The sequence below is a fragment of the Apodemus sylvaticus genome, chromosome 1, assembly GCF_947179515.1.
Source record: "Apodemus sylvaticus chromosome 1, mApoSyl1.1, whole genome shotgun sequence".
Classification (NCBI taxonomy): Eukaryota; Metazoa; Chordata; class Mammalia; order Rodentia; family Muridae; genus Apodemus; species Apodemus sylvaticus.
The window spans coordinates 175,494,163-175,502,870 of record NC_067472.1 but is presented as its reverse complement, the minus strand read 5'-3'; positions in this window follow the sequence as shown (position 1 = coordinate 175,502,870).

Sequence of the window (8,708 nt, the reverse complement as noted above, 5' to 3'; positions counted from 1 at the left end):
AAATAAAACAGGGTTACTTGAGCTCATCACACCACTCAGAACGAAATTTCTAACTATGTAGAACCGCTCATGATTTAAAACTCTTGCATGTTATTTAAAACTAAGGAATTGTTTATTTGCTACTGCCACCAAGATCTGCACCTGAGGAGGCTCCACCTGGGCCTTCCCGCCAGGCTTCCAGACCCATGGCAAAGGCCCTCATATTCATAACTGCATAGCGTTCACAGCTCCTCATGGATTATTTGTTGGGGAGAGACTTATTGGGGTGCTGCCTGGCAGGAATCTGACTTTGGCCTAGGAGTTTGGTAGGAATCTGACATTGGCCAAGGGCAAGGAAACAGGCTTTAGGCAGGAGTCTGTCCTTTGGCCATGATAAGGAATTAAGTTCAGACACAAATCTAACTTAAACTATAATAGGGAAGTAGATTAAGGCAGGAATTTTAATCTTAGGGTGGGTTGAAAGAAGTAGGCTTAAGGCAAGATTTATTTATTATATGTATTATATGTGAGTACATGCTCGATGTCTTCAGACACACCAGAAGAGGGCGTCAGATCTCTTTACAGATGGTTGTGAGCCACCATGTGTTTGCTGGGATTTGAACTCAGGACCTCTGGAAGAGCATTCAGTGCTCTTAACTGCTGAGCCATCTCTCCAGCTCCTAAGGCAAGATTTTTTGCTTGGACAAGGAAGTGGGCTCAGGCATTCTGACACTCCCTTGGCAACAACTGCCCCAGGAATAATCAAAGGACTTTGATTATTGTCTTACTGGTTCTTTGAGTTTTTGGATTTACTGTCTTGCTGGTTCCTCATTGTACTGCTTGCCCTTAATACCTGCATGTAATTAAAATAGTATAAAAGCAGATGAAAAAGAATTAGATCCCCTTCCTTCCATCTTAGAAAGTACTGATGTCATGCTACAATGTTGTCCTTTTTATTTTGAATCCTCACTTCTACACTGGAGAGCTGGAGAACCTGTTGACTGACTGAGCAGGCTTGGTCAATTTCTTTCTGAGATTTTTTTCATATACTCTTTGGCTGTGGGCATCCAAAACTTGCTCTGAGTAACTTTAAGTCAAAACCCATAGAGAAATAAAGGACCAACTTGAACATGCCTTTCTCGATCTCTACCAAGCCCACACAAGCCTTTGCCAGAAGACAAGCCAGGCTCCTTAGCAGGTGCCAGGGGACAGGAGAGTGGGGCGAGAAAGGTTCCCCTCCAGCTAGGCTTCTGCAGTCTCCACTGCAAGGCAAGGCTGGCTTAGGTTTCCTGAAGAATAGTTGCAGAAGTTATGGCAGCAACAGGCTTTGGTTGTGAAAGAAAGGCTTGGGACCCTGAGTCTGTGTGAAAGCCTTTCACTTCCTGCATTCTTCAGGCTCAGGAGATCTAAAGTTAACATGTCCCATCTCTCCTCTTCCCAGGGACACCTCTGTCTGAGAGTGAGGAGGAGATGGGGCACAGAAGACAGGACCTTCCCACAGGAGCACAGCTATTTCAATAATGCCGTCCTCGAAACAGGCCCTGGCCAGTGAAGTCCACCTGCCAGCCACAGGGAAGACAAATGCTACCTGGGAGCCCTGACATCTTACAGTCACCCAGACTGGTGGGAAGATGACAGCAGGGCTCTGGACACACACAGGGGAGGTGAAAACTCAAACCTTTGCACAACAGCCTGACCTGAGTCCAATCAAGTTGTGAGGGACAGAGGAGGAGGGCTCAGAGAAACAGGGGCTGCATGTTCTTTACAGCAATCTTAGACAAAGCTGGGATTCAAATCCCCAGTGTAGAAGGAGGAAGTGTTTCCAGGGGAGAGGGCAGGGAGTGGGGTGTGGAGAGAATTGAAACAGAAACTGACTGGAAAACAAGATTTTGGAATTCCCTATACTGCTCCCCTCTCCGGAATTTACAGTCCCCAAACTGCACTCCTCTGTAAAGTTCAAATCCTGTTCTTCCACCCCACAAAGTTGTTTAATTACTTGACTGTTGGTATTTAAAAATAAGAAGATGTCGAGGGTGTGCTAGCTCACTCCTGTAACCCCAGCATGGGGGAGGCTACAGTAGGACTCCCAGAAAAGACCAGGCAAGGCTACATAGTGAGATCCTGTCTCAAAATAACAGCATTGATAAAATCTTCATCTTAGGCCTTCCCGATTTCTCTTGCAAGATCAGAAGTGGTCTGTGGCAGGCTCACTACACAGCTCACAGACTGAGCTGACCTGGGCGGACATCCAGCACTCAGCAGCGCTGTGCCCTCTGCACCTGGCCATGCACACACCTTATCTGCTTAGGCACAACAGAGTGCTTCTCAACAACAGCTCCAACTAATCTGGCCTTTTGAGCCCCTGACACCCCTTCCTGGTCATCCCTAAGCTAGAGCCCAGGTTCCCTCCAGCTCTGGGCCAAGCACTGCAGTTTGCTAGGCTCTGGGCTTAAGCTGTGGGAGCCATGGCACTGTGCACTGGCACCCCCGAGCACCCAGGCAGTGGCTGGAAGCGCACAGAGCTGTTCACCACTCCAACCTCGGCGCTGCAGCTTAGGCCTGGCCCTGTCTCAGTTCCTTTGCATTGAGATGAACAGCTCCAGCAGTGTGCCTGACACCATAGGGTCCCCGATCCGCTCCACAGACCCCGACTCCCCGCACGCGCACCTTTATGCTTCTGGTGTCTGGGACTGCCAGGGCTCTGAGGCTGGCTCTGCTCCACCTGCTTCTGAGAGGCCTTTGCAGGCCACCGCAGTGCTGACTCCACGCATTCACTTTTTTGCTCCTCTGGCAAAGAGCTCTGGTTCCCATGTCCGTCATTCAGTAGTATGGGAACTTCTTGATTGCAATCTTCGTAATCCACAGTCTGGTTGACTGACACTGGGACCATGGTTAGGAAGCGATGGCCCTGGGTGAATGGAGAGTGTCTGAAGGTAACTTTGTGTCACGTGGACCTGCAGTAACCCAGCCCCAGCCTGGCCACCCCACTCAATGCCCAACCACACCTCTATGATCTGGCAGGGCTCCTGGAAGGTTCTCCCAGATCACCCTTTGAGCTGGGCCTGTGACCTGTCAGGGCCCTTTTCCCCACAAGGTCCTGGGGGTGGGAGATGCTATAGGGGGCTGAGCTGTCAGGAGATACTACTGGTTGCTCAACGCTGGAGCCTGCGTGGGCTGCGCAGGGGCTGGTGTAACTTTCAGACCTCCTAGGGCCAGAAAGGAGCCCACTCCACTTGCAGGGCAAAGGGAGCCCCTCGTAAAGAGAGCAAAGAGTAGCAGAACAATCCAGAGAGTCCCAGGGAGCTGTCCCCAACCCCTGGTCCAAGGACTCTAGGCAGCTCTATATATTGTCGGCTCTGGAACTATGCCAAATTGCAAACTGTCCCAGTAGTGTGAACATTAACCCTGAGCAAAGTCTAGATGAGTAGGCACAGTTGTTGGTGGCAAACTAGATTCAGAGGTGCTAGGCTAGCCAATACCACCCAAATAGAAAGTGTGGCGAGTGAACTCCAGTCTAGGTCCCTGTGGCCCCTACCAGGGAGGTGGAGAGCTGTTTTCTGAGAGCACAGAGAGTGTGTTCCAGAGATAGTCATGGTTGTACTTTGTACTGTGGCTGGACTTGGTACTGTGTAAGAGTCACCCAGATGATACTGGTTTTGAAGGCATGAAGGGGTCATGAAGAGCAGCTGAGGTTTGGCACTGTGAGAAGCTATGGAAGGCCATTGGTGAAGGTGCAAACTCAGCTGCAATTGATGGCCCAGGACTGAAGATGTCATGAGTGTTTTGGAGATGCCAGTGCCATGAGACGACCACCAAGAACAGCAACAATAGTGGAGCACAGGCAGTTGGAGCCTAGAAGACAAGCTGTGTGCTACAAAGGGCAGAGCTGGAGAAGTGACCCAAGCCCTTGGAGGAACCCTGAAGATCATGAGTTGGATCCCAGACAATGAACCATTGGAGTTTGAATTTTGCTTTTGATTGTGATTGTGCCCTGATATTTTTCCCTCTTGAAGAAAAAAAGTATTTAGTGGAGACTTTGAATTGTTAAAAGACTCTGAATTTTAAAAGATATTGGACATTTTAACTTTTAACGTGTAAAGACTGTGGGACTTTTAAAGTTATTTATATCTTGGGCATGAATAAGAAAGTAAGGGTTGAGGCTTAATGGTGATGTGTTTTTGTGTCAAGTTGACAAGGGGTCAATTGTACTGGCTAGTTTCCTGTGTCAACTCGACACAGGCTGGAGATATCACAGAGAAAGGAGCTTCAGTTGGGGCAGTGCCTCCAGGAGATCCACCTGTGGGGCATTTTCTCAATTAGAGATCAAGGGGGGAGGGCCTCTTGTGGGTGGTGCCATCCCTGGGCTGGTAGTCTTGGATTGTATAAAAAAGCAAACTGAGTAAGCCAAGGGAAGCAAGCCAGTAAATAACACCCCTCCATGGCCTCTGCATCAGTGCCTGCTTCTTGACCTGCTTGAGTTCCAGGCCTGACATCCTTAAGTGATGAACAGCAATGGGGAAATGTAAGCTGAAGAAACCCTTTCCTCCCCAACTTGCTTCTTGGTCATAATGTTTGTGCAGGAACAGAAACCCTGACTAAGCCAAAATCTCTGTAGCTTCAAGAACGTAAATCTATTCTAGAATTTGTTTTCTTTTTCTTTTTTTTTCTTTTCTTTTTCTTTCTTTTTTTCTTTTCTTTTTTTTCTTTTTTTTTCTTTTTTTTTTTCTTTTTTTTTGATTTGGTTTTTTCGAGACAGGGTTTCTCTATGTAGCTATGACTGTCCTGGAACTCACTCTGTAGACCAGGCTGGCTTTGAACTCAGAAATCAGCCTGCCTCTGCCTCCCAGAGTGCTGGGATTACAGGCCTGCGCCATCACCGCCTGGCTAGAATTTGTTTTCTTAAAGATATTTTGAAGGGCCAGGCAGTGGTGGCATATACTTTTAATCCCAGCACTCAGGCTAATTGGGACATTTAATTGGTGCATGCTTACAGTTTCAGTGCATTGCAGGCCAGTAGCTTCTTGATCAGAAGGCAGCAGGATAGAGGGGTGTGGGGGGTGTGACAGGATACTTGCTGGTGGTGAGGGCTTTTGAAACCTCAAAGCTAGCCAGGCAGTGGTGGTGCACGCCTGTAATCCCAGGACTCTGGGAGGCAGAGGCAGGCGGATTTCTGAGTTCGAGGCCAGCCTGGTCTACAGAGTGAGTTCCAGGACAGCCAGGGCTATACAGAGAAACCCTGTCTTGAAAAAAGCAAATCCAAAAAAAAAAAAAAAAAAAAAAAACTCCAAAAAAAAGAAACCTCAAAGCTCACCCTCAGTGACACCCCTGCTATAACAATACTATACTCCTTCTAACAAGGCCACACCTACACAAGTTCCACTCCCGGATGACTAAACATTCAAATACATGAGCCTCCGGGGGCTGCTATTCTCACTCATCCCACCACATTTTCCCACAATGCCCCAGAAGCTAGGGGAGGTACTGATGCCGCCTTCAAAGGGATCATTAGCAAATGCCCAGTGCTTCACAGGGGACCAACTGGGACAGTTCTTAGGAGGATGGGAAAGTCCTGTACTCCACACTCTTACCTGGAAAAGTTCCCTGCTGGCAATCCCTGCCCATCTGCTGGGAGTGAGAGTGTAGAACCGGCTAGAGCTCTCATGAGCATCGGTCTTCTTCAGGAGATCACCTGTGAGAGCACTCTTTCCTCCCTGGAGACTTGAGGTTTATCATGAATTACCGCACCCATACCCTGGCTCTAGAAACAGCCACCTGACTTAGGTCTTCACCAGAGAAATCTTCAGTCTGCAAGAGTCAACCTCATCTTCCCACAGCTCAGGGTCCCCTGTGTCAGGGAACATGATCCTGAGGTCACATTATTAGGAGTCACTGTGAGTCTCAGCAGATTCTAAAAAAGCAAGTGAGCTGGGTTGTCTAGTGGTCCAGATATACCCCAACCCCTCGCTTGCAGAAGCCATCACGACCTCTGGAAGTGGAGTTACAACCAGTTATGAGCTGCCATGTGGGTGTTGGGAGTTGAACCCGAGTCCCGTAGAAGAGCAGCCAGTGTTCTTAACCACTGAGACATCTCTTCAGTCCTGTGCAGATAGATTTCTGTTGAAAAAGACATCCAAGAGTACTGACTGCTCTTCCAAAGGTCCTGAGTTTATAGGGTCAGGACCTTTTAGAAAACTCCACCAGAGACCCCTTTCCAGAAAGGAAATGCTAGTTAACATTCTGTAGGATGGATAGACCATCGGCCTCCTGGGGGTGTAGGAGGTCTGAAGCAGGTAAACATGGCCTCCTGGGAGTGGAGAAGGTGTGGAGCTGGTAAAGATAGCCTCCTGAAGGTGACCACATCCACAGGACAAACTGTAAAATGACTGACCAAAACGGGTTAAGGGTAGAGGGGAGTCTCCATTTCTCCTTCAGGTGCAGGAAGCTAACTGGGGCAGGCAGGTACAGTACCTTGTTTACAGATGCTAAGTACTATGGAAAAAGAACAAGACAGGGAGGGAGATACTGAAGCTAAGTTTTAGGTAGAGTAGTTAGACATAAACAGGCAGGGTTGTAAGGAGCTGGCATGGCGTTACCCTTCAGTGTGTGGTATAGCAGACAGCCTCTGCTCCTGAGAAGGCATCAGGAGAGAGGTGGATCAGAAGCCACATGATGGGGTCTGAGAGGAACAGCCTGGGGGAGAGTCACCATGTACAGCAAGGTGGGGAGGCTGAAGGGAAGAGCCCCTCAGATCCCCTAAACAAAAGGAATTCTTAGTCTTCCAGCTTTTCAGGGAAGGCAGAAACTTCTACATCATGTGACTCAGTCTGGCCCCACCTACGTGCCAAAGGACAGGAAGGCAGGAGTAACCATAAGGTTATCTTGCAAGAGGAAGGAGCCGAGCTTGGGTTTCACAGTCCTTGACTGGAATTCCCCTCCTTTCCTCTGTCTTAATTTATGAGCGACCACTTGCTCCATGGAAATCTGCTGAGAAAGTGTGTCCAGGACCCTTGTCTTAGTTACTTTCTGTTGCTCTGATAAACACTATGACCAAGTCAACTCATAAAACAAAGAGTTTGCTGGGGCTCGTGTTTCCCGAGCGCTAAGAGGCTGTCATGGTGGGCAAGCAGCAGCCTTGGCAGCTGGAAGAGCTGTGAGAACTCACACTCTGAACCACAGGCAAGAAGCAGAGTGAGGGCCAGGTGTGGGGCTTGTGACTCTATCTCAGCACTAGGAAGGCAGAGATAAGTAGACCTCTGTGAGTTCACAGGCAGCCTGGTCAATGTAGCAAGTTCCAGGGCATCCAGAGCCACTAGTGCTCCATCTTGGCAGAAAGAGAAAATGTCCAGAAGCCAGGAATTACAGCATCATCCATGTGCACTGTGCTACCCCCTGGGCAAGGAAGATGAAGTGGAAACCTAGCCCAGGTCTAGTAACATGGAGGCCAGAGGTGGGGTCTCCAGTAAGATGGCTGATGGAGGACAACATAGACTCCATCTTAGGACCAGGCCTGACTTTAAAAGGGAAGTCATCCACTCCAGGAACTGACCATAAACACCCCAAAACCATCAGCACTATGAACCAGGCCATATGTCACCAGCTCCAGCAACAGACAATAAATTTCAGGAGCAAGGCCATAAAATCTCCCATCCAAAGAACAGCCTAGAGATAATCACAAGGTTGCAGAAATATCTTATCCCAGGATGGGATACCTGTACTAGGGCACCAGGGGCACCAAGGACTTTGTATGTGGCCACCTGAAGGTTGTGACTCAGCCTTGGTTCAGGAAGGAAGAGATTCATATGAAGGAAAATCACACCGCATAACACATTTTCTGACTAGGTTTCTCAGTATGTATAGCTCTGTCGACCTTAGTCCATATTGTTGCATCTGCAATTGGTTCCTATTGAAGACAAGGCAGTAGCCCTTTGAGTGTTATATATTTATTGTATTTGGGGTCTGGATGGATGGCTCAATGGTTAAGGTTTCTTCCCAAGGATGAGGATTCAATTGCTACACCCACATATACAGCTCCCTGTAATTCAAATTCCAGGGAATTCTAGGCCTTCAGGTCACTCAACTGCACATACACACACACACACACACACACTGAAAAAAATTGTTTTTAAAAACCACATTTTATTACTTTGAATAAGGGTTTTACTCAGTTTTCTCTCTGTCCTTTTGCCTGCATGAGTGAGGAGGCTGATGGATATGTGTGAGCAGGCTTCTGTGTGCACATGTGTTCAATGATCCTGGGTACAGACCTAAGAGTGGAAATGTTGAGTCACTTACCAAGTCTGTGTTTGTTTTGGAGGACCTGTCAAATTGCTTCTCAGAATGGCTGAACCATTTTACATCTCCTCCAGCACTGAAGGAAATTTCTAATTTCTTCCCAGCCTCACTGACACATCTATTTTTATTTACCCTTTTTTTTTTGTAGTGCAGAACCTGAATTTCCTCATGGTTTTGAAGAATTTTTTTTGTAATTATAATTATGCATGTGTGTCTGTGTATAGGTGTGTGCACACACACGCATGCAGTACCTAGAGGCCAGAAGAGGGCATCAGGTCCCATGAAACTGGATCCCATGAAACGGGTTGTGAGCCATGGGAGGGTTCTCTAGAAAAGCAACAAAGTCTAAATTGCCAAGCACTCCTCTAGCCCCTTCTGGTTAGGATGACTGATGGTCTCAACTCGTCCCTGTGTTCACTGCACATTTATGGTAAATA